This window comes from Drosophila suzukii, chromosome 3 (genome assembly GCF_043229965.1).
Source record: "Drosophila suzukii chromosome 3, CBGP_Dsuzu_IsoJpt1.0, whole genome shotgun sequence".
In the NCBI taxonomy this organism is placed as follows: Eukaryota; Metazoa; Arthropoda; class Insecta; order Diptera; family Drosophilidae; genus Drosophila; species Drosophila suzukii.
In genome coordinates, this window is record NC_092082.1 from 52,363,572 (window position 1) to 52,373,434 (window position 9,863).

The window sequence follows — 9,863 nt, forward strand, 5'->3', positions numbered from 1 at the left end:
ATCCTTTCACGACCAGGTCGGAACAGAAATATCTAGACGCCAAAAATGTGACCCCTAGCCGAGTATGGGAATAAGAACAAGGTAAAGTTGACAGAAGGGTCTGTTGCTCTCCTTGCCGCATTCCTTTTGCCCCCTCCCGTATCGCAGAGCTACTCCTAGATGGCGCTCACCTTACTCTACATTTGGTCAACTACAACTACAACTACTACCCTCCTAAGAGCAGACTTAGGGTTTAATAACCCGAAGAATGATCTCCATCAAGCTTGTAGTTGATACAGCCTACTGTTTCAGGTCCTTAGCGTGAAAACGACCTACCAAATTTTCTTGTAAATCTTCCATCACATAACAAGAATTCCCTTACTTCTTTCGGGATCTGGCTGTACTATACGTTGGTCCTAATTATACCCGTTACTCGTAAAGTAAAAGGGTATACTAGATTCGTCGGAAAGTATGTAACAGGTAGAAGAAAGCGTTTCCGACCCCATAAAATATATATATTCTTGATCAGGATCACTAGGCGAGTCCATCTAGCTATGTCCGTCTGTCCGTCTGTCTCTCCGTCCGGATGAACGCTGAGATTTCGGAAACTATAAAAGCTAGGCTGTTGGGATGCGGATTCTTGAGCTTCTTGCGCAGCGCAAGTTTGTCTCAACAGGGTGCCACGCCCACTCTAACGCCCACAAACCGCCCAAAACTGTGGCTCCTACAGTTTGGATGATAGAATAAAAGTTTTAACTGAAGTGTATTGTTCTGATCAATACCAATCGATTCACCCAAAAAAAAGTTTTCCACGTCCCAACGCCCACAAACTTCAAAAAACCGTAAATATGAACGCGGATATCAATATCGGAAACTATCAAGATAGAGAATTTGGATCTCAGACTTAGATTACGGGGCCTTGTACGCAGCGAAAGTTTGTAACGCGAATATGCTACGCCCACAAACCTCACAAATCTGTGGCTTCCACAATTTTCATGTCAGATAAAAAATTGTAACTGTAATGTATTGGTCTTTTCAATACCTATCGATCTACAAAGATCTACGCCCACTCTAACGCCCATAACGCTTAAATTTGTCTGCCGCCCACATAACCATATATTAAGATAGCGGGTAGGTTGTGCTTGCATATCTCCATCTCCCTTTAGCTGAATAACGGGTATGTGATAGTCGAGGTACTCGACTATAGCGTTCTTCCTTGTTTTGAAATATATCCGGCTGCAAAACTGCTCTGTTTAAAATTCTTTCGGGGTACTTCTTGCCCTTCGCTGTTTGCAACCTCTCTTGTCCGCAAATTGTATTGGCGCTCGTTTTTGGCGTTTTGCCTACTCATAACTTCTTGTGCAATTTTCCCGACCACATCCAGAGAATCCTTTCGAGTTAAAACAGCAGATCTGTCCTCCAAAATTACCAATACTCTCAGCAGTTTATAGGAAGATCCGGACGAGATGAAATGTTGCCCAAATACCATATAATATGGTGTGGATCCTATAGCTGAATGGACTGCAGAACAAAGAGCACAGCATATACTACTAAGCTGCTCATCCCAATCTATTTTGTGAGCTCTTACGTACGACCAAATGGCGGCGATATCTGATCAATTTACCTTTCGGAAGCGTTCGCCTGAGGCGAATAAGCTGCTGTAAGATATGATGAGATATTGGGATTCCATTCGAAACTTCTGAAAGGCTTCCGCCTTGAGCTGGGAACTATTGTCAGATACTATGGTCTCTGATACCAGAGCGATATCTTGGATCCGCTGTGACCGCTGTGACTCTGGTGCCACGCCTATTGGTGGCCGCTGTATTCTGTTTGGATATTTGGTGGTCTTGCAAGTTCCACAGGATTGAATATATGACTTAACACCATTAATCAGACCAGGCCAATATTAATACCCAAGATTTCTTTCCAAAGTTTTATGTAAGCCTCCATGCGAAGCAAGTGCGTCATCGTGGGATTTCTTCAACACCTCTTATACTGAATTTTCGCGAATCCAAAGCTTCCAAGTAAAGTTATCATGCAACTGATCGCCAGTGGCATGTTCTGATCTCCTATACACCCGTCCATCTACTACCTTCAAGTCTGGCAACTTGTCTTGGTATGCCTTTACTCTTTTCGGACGCTTCACATATTCATCAGATCTGAACTGTGGCGACTGAAGATCGATTAACTCTCCATGACTTGATTTAATAGATGCTAATTCAGCCTCGTTTACTCTTGATAAGGCGTCTGGTACAACGGTCAGCCTGCCACTTCGATGCTCTATCTTAAGATTAAAGCCTTGCAGCTTAATGCCCACCGAGCTAGACGAGAATGTAAATCGGTCTGGGACATGAGCCATTCAATAGATGCATGGTCTGTTATGACCGTAAGTTCATGTCCTTCAATGTTATTGAATGCTTATTGAAATATGCGCTGCGTAATACAGGAGCAGAGCATAGCATAGTGTTCAGCTGATTAAATGCTGTTTCGCCTCTGGATTCATCTGGAATTTTTTCTTGGGTTTAAACAAGTCTGTTAGTTGGGCCGCTATCGAAGCAAAATTGCTAAAAAACTTGATATACCAGCCTACCATCCCCAAGACACTTCGGAGAGACTTCAAGCTCTTTGGAAGAGGGAATTCAGACATTGCCTTTCTGGATCAGTCCGTATAACTCCTTACCCCACTAAATGACCTAAATATTTCACTGATCGCATACAAAAATGGATTTTTTCCACGTTAAGAGTTAAACAATCGATCTTTACCTGCTCAGCTACTAAGCCTAACGCTTTTTTATGGGTTTGAAAACTATCCGACACTACCAACAGATCATCCAGATAAACAAAAACCTCATTGCGTAGATTGGCTATTATGACCTTGTCCATTAGGCGCGTCATAGTTTGCGAGGCGTTTGTAAGCCCGAATGGCATCACTTTGTACTGATAAAGAGGTTTTCTCGGAATGGTAAAAGCCGTCTTACCGCTATCGATTTTGGATCTAAAGGAATCTGCCAATAGGCAACATTGCCTTGGGTAGTCTTGACAAAATTCCATCGATCTGCGGTAAAGGATATGCATCCTTTTTCGTCAAAGCGTTGACTTTACGACTATCTAAACATTGCAAAAGGAGTCAAATCTCTCTTTTTCTCGCTGTTTCTTATCACGAATGGCCTCCCTTATATCCATGTCCGTCCGAGCATCACAAACTGGCTTAGATCGGACGTGAAGCCCCTAGGAGTTCCTCGTCCCGAGCCTGCTTGAACACCCGTGTGATCTACTGGAATTTGTCGCTCCAAATCGACCCCTTCTTCTTGCTCAGAGATATTTATTGCTATTGTCTGAAAGCGTGCCACAAGGCTTGTGCCTTTTTTTCTTGTGTACTTTCGCAATCAGCCATATTGAATATAAATAAATCCTAGTTTAAGAACTAATAAAATTTAAACTAATATATAAAAAAATGTTCGAGTGCTAAAAATTAAATCAAAGTTTGAAACTAGTTAGATAAAGCGAACAAAATTGCACAAGGCGAAGTAAAATTAAAACATGTTACATAAACCAAAATTTCTTATCTCCTTTTGTATTGTGAGGTCGATGACCTCCTCTGATCAATCAGCTGTCCAACTCTCTGTGAAAAATTACTCAAGGTTCGAACTCCAGCGTACATAAATCCAATTGAACTGCTCGAGTACACAGGAAAAAATCAAAGATCGATTGACAGCAGAAATATGAACATGTAAAAGCATACAAATTTGAATAAATAATATCAAATAAATCTGTAAACAAAAGAAGCATAAAAAAAGAATTGTCATAAATTAATTTGACATCGAACATAAATATTCCCGTTCTGACAAACCTAAGAAAGATAAGAAAAGTGCATAAAAAAACATTGCTATTGCATGTGCATTGCGCTTATCGCATTGCCAAAAAAACACCGACAACAATAAGCACCACGCGCAGACAGCAGCTTGCCGATCGTTCGACCGTCGCGACAATGCCTATAATCCGAGCCGTCTGCATCGCGCTTTACAATTGCGGAGCATGTTAGCTATGCCATTCATCGTAGTCACTGTATTTTTATGTAAATAATATCCGATGTCTATCCTATGCGAATTATGGCAAGCTGATCTGTCTGATGAGTAATTAGGTTACTCCTGTAATATTTAAATTTTTAAAGCGAAATAATAACAAAAATGCCTGCAGTTCTTATGCGTTAAGTGACCATGCCTATGGACTTGAAAAATGTAAGGGTATACTAGTTGGGCCTTCCTTTGTCTCAGTAAAAATTTTGGACAAGAGTGGATGGATGACTTACCTGTCTGGACAGTCTCTTCGTTTCCAAAGCGTTTGAGTGAAATTTTAAGTGAAGTTCGAAGCTAAATTAAGTGAAAATATCTGAAAGTCTCTAACCTTAGCAATACGATCGCTCACGCGAATTGTTCTCCGGCTTGGCTCGTCGAGTAGAGGTGTAGGTCTCTGCTACTTATTTCGTATTGCCTATTTTCATTATTAAATCTAAAATAATCGCGTGAAAGGACAAGCCAAAACAAAGGGACGAAATTCTACACATTTTATCCAGACATAACGGCAATTGTACAGAATTTAAAATTAGGGGGTCTATTGCACTTTATCTAAACTTTAAACATCAGAAAATCTCGGATGTCGATAGAGATTTACATCGCCCTCCCTTCCCTTGACCGTTTTGCTGCCAACAGAAAACCATACTTATTCAAACGGTTACTTTGGTGTTCAGGGGTGTCAGGGGATCATATTACGCCGATTCAAATATTCGAGGAGTTCAAAACACTATAATTATACCCGTTACTCGTAGAGTAAAAGGGTATACTAGATTCGTCGGAAGGTATGTAACAGGCAGAAGGAAGCGTTTCCGACCCCATAAAGTATATATATTATTAATCAGGATCACTAGCCGAGTCGATCTAGCCATGTCCGTCTGTCTGTCCGCGTCCACAATTTTCATGGTAGAAAAAAATTTTTGCTGAAATGTATTAGTCTCCAAAATACCTATCGATTGACCCAAAAAAAAAAATTGCCACGCCAACTCTAACGCCCATAACGCTTAAATCTGTTTACCGCCAACATAACCATGTATTGAGATCGCGGGTAGGTGGCGCATTTCAATCTCGCTTGGCTGCTTGCATACCTCCATTTCCCTTTTGTCCCTATAGCTGAGTAACGGGTATCTGATAGTCGAGGTACTCGACTATAGCGTTCTTTCTTGTTTTTACTTTAAAATAAATTATGGGTTCTCAATATCGCATTTCTTTCCTTAAACTTGGGATTCGTTTTTGTTCGTTATAGTGTTCTTTTAAGAAGTATAACAAACTTCTGTACGCTCACTGAATTACTGCTGATGTCCTCCTCGACGAAATCGCTTTTCAGAGAAAAACTTGGAAATTTAGAAAATATTTTCTTTTTCTGGCACCAACATTCCAAGTTATTCACAGGGAAGATATCACCAAATCACGCAAACGAATTTAAAACCACTCAATTTTGCCTTTGCCTTTTTTTTCATAATTTTACAAAAGCAAATAATAAATGCTTGTTAGATTCTGATTCCTCGAAGGAGTCTTCATTTTTAATGTATGTGGATGCGAATAACTTATATGGTTGGGCAATGTCACAACCTTTACCATATAAAGACTTTAAATACATGTCTTCCACAGACATAGACAGTTTTGATATTCATAATATTCCCATTGATAGCAAATACGGTTATTTTTTGGAAGTGGACTTAATATATCCGTACCGTTCGATCTTCATAATGATCTTCCATTGTCTGGCCTCAAAAGAGGATATGGTAAAAAAATGACTTGCTGAACTGGGAAATAAGAACAATTATGTAATACATTATCGGAATTTGCAACAATAAATACAGAACGGGCTAGTACTGAAAAAGATCCATAGAGAAGTTCAGGTCTTACCAAAGCCTTGGTAAAAGAATTACATTGATCTAAATACTTTACATAGGCAAAATGCAAAAAACCAATTTGAAAGTGCAAGGTTGATATTAAGCTTGTTAGTACATGGGAAGCTCCAGATAGCACCAAGACTGGACGAAAGGGACATTATGCCAAAACTTGAATTTCAAAACCCAATTTTAATAGTGCAACTAAAATTAATGATCATTTCTGTATATTTCTATATATTAAGCCAATTTATTAGGATTTGCAGTATTAGACTTATTGAAATGGAAAATGTATGATTTTCACTACTAATATATGAAGCCAGGAAAAGTTTTTTTTTTGATTTTTATAAAGATATTCGTAATAATCTTGAAGCAAAATTGGATACATCGGACTATTCATACATAACTTTAAAAGAGTTAACAAAAAAAGTTTAAGGTTTTTTAAAGATGAGCTTAACTTTAAACTCATGACATAATTTGAAGGTCTGTGCTCAAAGGTTTATGGTTATAAAATAGATGAAGTTGAATCTTACCATAATAAAGCAAAGGGAGTGAGTTCACGAAATCTTACAATTGAACACTATAAAAACGGTTTATTATCTGGGAACTCTTAGAACAATGCTTACATCAAAAGCACACAAAATAACTACATTTAAAGTTTAAAAAAAATAAGTGTTAACGAAACACAATTTTTAGAGTTAAGTAACGAAGACCATGGTACGACATCAATAAAACAAAACAAGGAAGAACGCTATAGTCGAGTACCTCGGCTATCAGATACCCGTTACTCAGCTAAATAGAGATAAGCAAGCAGCAAAGCGAGATTAAAATGCGCCACCTACCGGCGGTATACAGATTTAAGCGTTATGGGCGTTAGAGTTGGCGTGGCAATTTTTTTTTTTGGGTCAATCGATAGGTATTTTGGAGACTAATACATTTCAGCAAAAATTTTTTTCTACCATGAAAATTGTGGACGCGGACAGACAGACGGACATGGCTAGATCGACTCGGCTAGTGATCCTGATCAAGAATATATATACTTTGTGGGGTCGAAAACGCTTCCTTCTGCCTGTTACATACTTTCCGACGAATCTAGTATACCCTTTTACTCTACGAGTAACGGGTATAATTAGCTTTGACAAACATGAAACAGGGCATAAGCTAGACTTTAAATATACCGGACCCAATAAGGTTGAAAGTATAGTAGAAAAAGATAACATAGTAATTTCAAATAATAAAAACAAGGAAGAACGCTATAGTCGAGTACCTCGGCTATCAGATACCCGTTACTCAGCTAAATAGAGATAAGCAAGCAGCAAAGCGAGATTAAAATGCGCCACCTACCGGCGGTATACAGAATTAAGCGTTATGGGCGTTAGAGTGCGCGTGGCAAATTTCAGTTAAAATTTTTTATTTAGCATGAAAATTGTAAGCGCCACAGGTTTGGGCCGTTTGTGGGCGTTAGAAAGGGCGTGGCAAACTTGTTTTTGGTCAATCGATAGGTACTGATGAGAACAATACGTTTCAGTTCAAGTTATTATTCTAGCATCAAAACTGTAGGCGCCACAGTTTTGGGCGGTATATGGGCATTTGAGTCCGCGTGGCACATTGCTGAAACAAACTTGCGCTGCGCAGGAATCTCAGGAATCTGCATGCCTAATCCCAGAATTGATGCTCTTAGTTTCCGAGATCTCAGCGTTCATACGGACAGACGGTCGGACGGACATGGCTAGATCGACTCGGCTAGTGATTCTGATCAAGAATATATATACTTTATGGGGTCGAAAACGCTTTCTTCTGCCTGTTGCATATTTTCCGACGAATCTAGTATACCCTTTTACTCCACGAGTAACGGGTATAAAAATGTGTAAGTGGGTCCGATATATTACTTGGCTGGATTGTGATATGGATGTATATCTTGGAGAAGGAATGGATGCGGAACGCGTGGAATCGGAACGCTGCCTGAGGACCTACTTTATTTTTGGATGAAACACTTCGACACAATTCAAATTAAAGACCATATGTAATATAATATATAATATAATAATACTTATATGTTAGTGGATACGATATATTATTGTGCTGGAATTTGATTTGGATGTATACGCTTAAAGGATATAAATTAAAGAAAAATAATATGTGGTTGGATAGAATAAATCATAAACTGAACCAGAAGGGTTGGATTCGGAACACGTAAAATCGGAACGCTACTTGAGCTTTTAGTTCATTTTTCGCTAAAACACTTTGAAATAAGTATATTTATATATATATGTGTAAGTTTGGAAAAGTTATAGAGTTTCTTTTTACCGACGTCCCAAATGCAGTGCAGTGTGAACGGCCTGTCTTAGCCCTTATGCGACGCGTTGCAGTACGGAATGCTCGGAACACCATGTATGACGGCACACATACCAGTGCGCAATGTAAATACCCCTAATAATTAAAATCTACTGAAATATCAGCTAAACGATTATTGGGCTGTGTTTTCCATTCGGGATGCCGCGTAGGGAGAAAAACTGGTTTTTAAAGAAGAAACAAAGTGTTTATGACTGATGCCGTCAAAGTACTTGTATTGGGTATTGCACGGTGGATGGATTTTATTTAATTTTAAATTTAATTTATTTTATTTTAATTGAAGTTTTCCTTATATGTAGTTCTTGGACAGAGTTATATTATACGTTCTTTTCTCGTTGACAATGACTTAGGAACTCCGCTTAATGTTAAAGCTTATAAAGAGCTACAGCATAATTGACTGGCGCCTCGTGTTAACATACCGGTTATTCTATGGCTTATCTTGAGCTTGAGCATGTTGATAAGATCCACAGCGTTATCTGCATAAGCCAGCGGATGAAGGGCGAGAGAAACTAACCAAAAATAACTACACTGTAAGAGTTTTATATATACAATAATCTAGATACATATATAACTCATCTCCTCTTAAGAATGATTAACGTCCTCGTTAATATATAATATTTACTTAAAAAAAACAAATTACAATGGATTTTAAGTGGTGTTTATACAACTAAACTTGTTCGCTGCGACTATCATTTGAATTAGCATTTTGTTCCTTTCGTATTCATTTGAGTACTATGAATTTCTAATTAATTTCAATCGTTTAAATTTAGATCTGTGTCGCCTTATATTTCTATTGTTAATATATTCCTTATAATGAGTATCATCAAGCTTAGATATATGTTTACTTTTCCTAAATGGGTTATCAATTTTTAATTTTCTTTTTAGTTGCATATCTACTTTGGCAAAAGGTGTATCAATTTCATGTTCCCTTCCCTCTTTATTTAATCGCTGTATTATATCTTCCTTATTTTGTTTTACGTCTATCGCTGGCTCTTCGTTAAATAAAAATATTGATGCTGCAGTTTTTCCAGTTTTTCTGATTTTGAAATTCGAAAGACCAATAATTTTTTGAATTGGCTTGTTGTTGAATGTTTCTGGTATCATAATTGTTTTGGAACCTGTTGTTGCCAAATCTATCGTTTCTACTTTGCCTAGCTTGATTTCTAAAATAATTTTGACTTTGGACTTGCTGATTAATCTGTGGATATGGGTGATTATTATTTATATTTTGAATAGTATTCTGATAAAATGGATTAAATCAATTTCGGTTTTGCATAATTGGAGGCTGGTACTCAAAATAAGGAAGCATTTGAGGGTTGTTAAAATATTTCTTATTTGAATAATTTTGATGTTGCTTAATTTTCATAAATTCCAAGTTCTTGAGCAACACGTCCTAATTTACTTGGGGTACTAACATCAATATACACACTGACATATATATTCGGTTTGGTAATTCTTTTCGAATAATTTCACAAACAGCTGAGTTCATTGCTTTGGTGAACAGGTATCTATTATTTATACTGCCATCTAAATGTAATTTATTACAAATGATGAATGATTTCAGTTCTAAGTCATCGACAAATTTTCTTAAATTTCCAGAATATTTAAT

General features: G+C 37.8%; 1 long non-coding RNA gene across 1 annotated transcript; it reads left to right on the top strand.

Annotated features, from left to right (window-relative positions):
- The first annotated feature begins 8,041 nt into the window (after positions 1-8,041).
- Positions 8,042-8,890, top strand: LOC139353120 (uncharacterized). The gene is made up of 2 exons (XR_011604275.1): positions 8,042-8,475; positions 8,605-8,890. It is a non-coding gene; the product is annotated as an uncharacterized lncRNA (long non-coding RNA).
- The last annotated feature ends 973 nt before the right edge of the window (positions 8,891-9,863 follow it).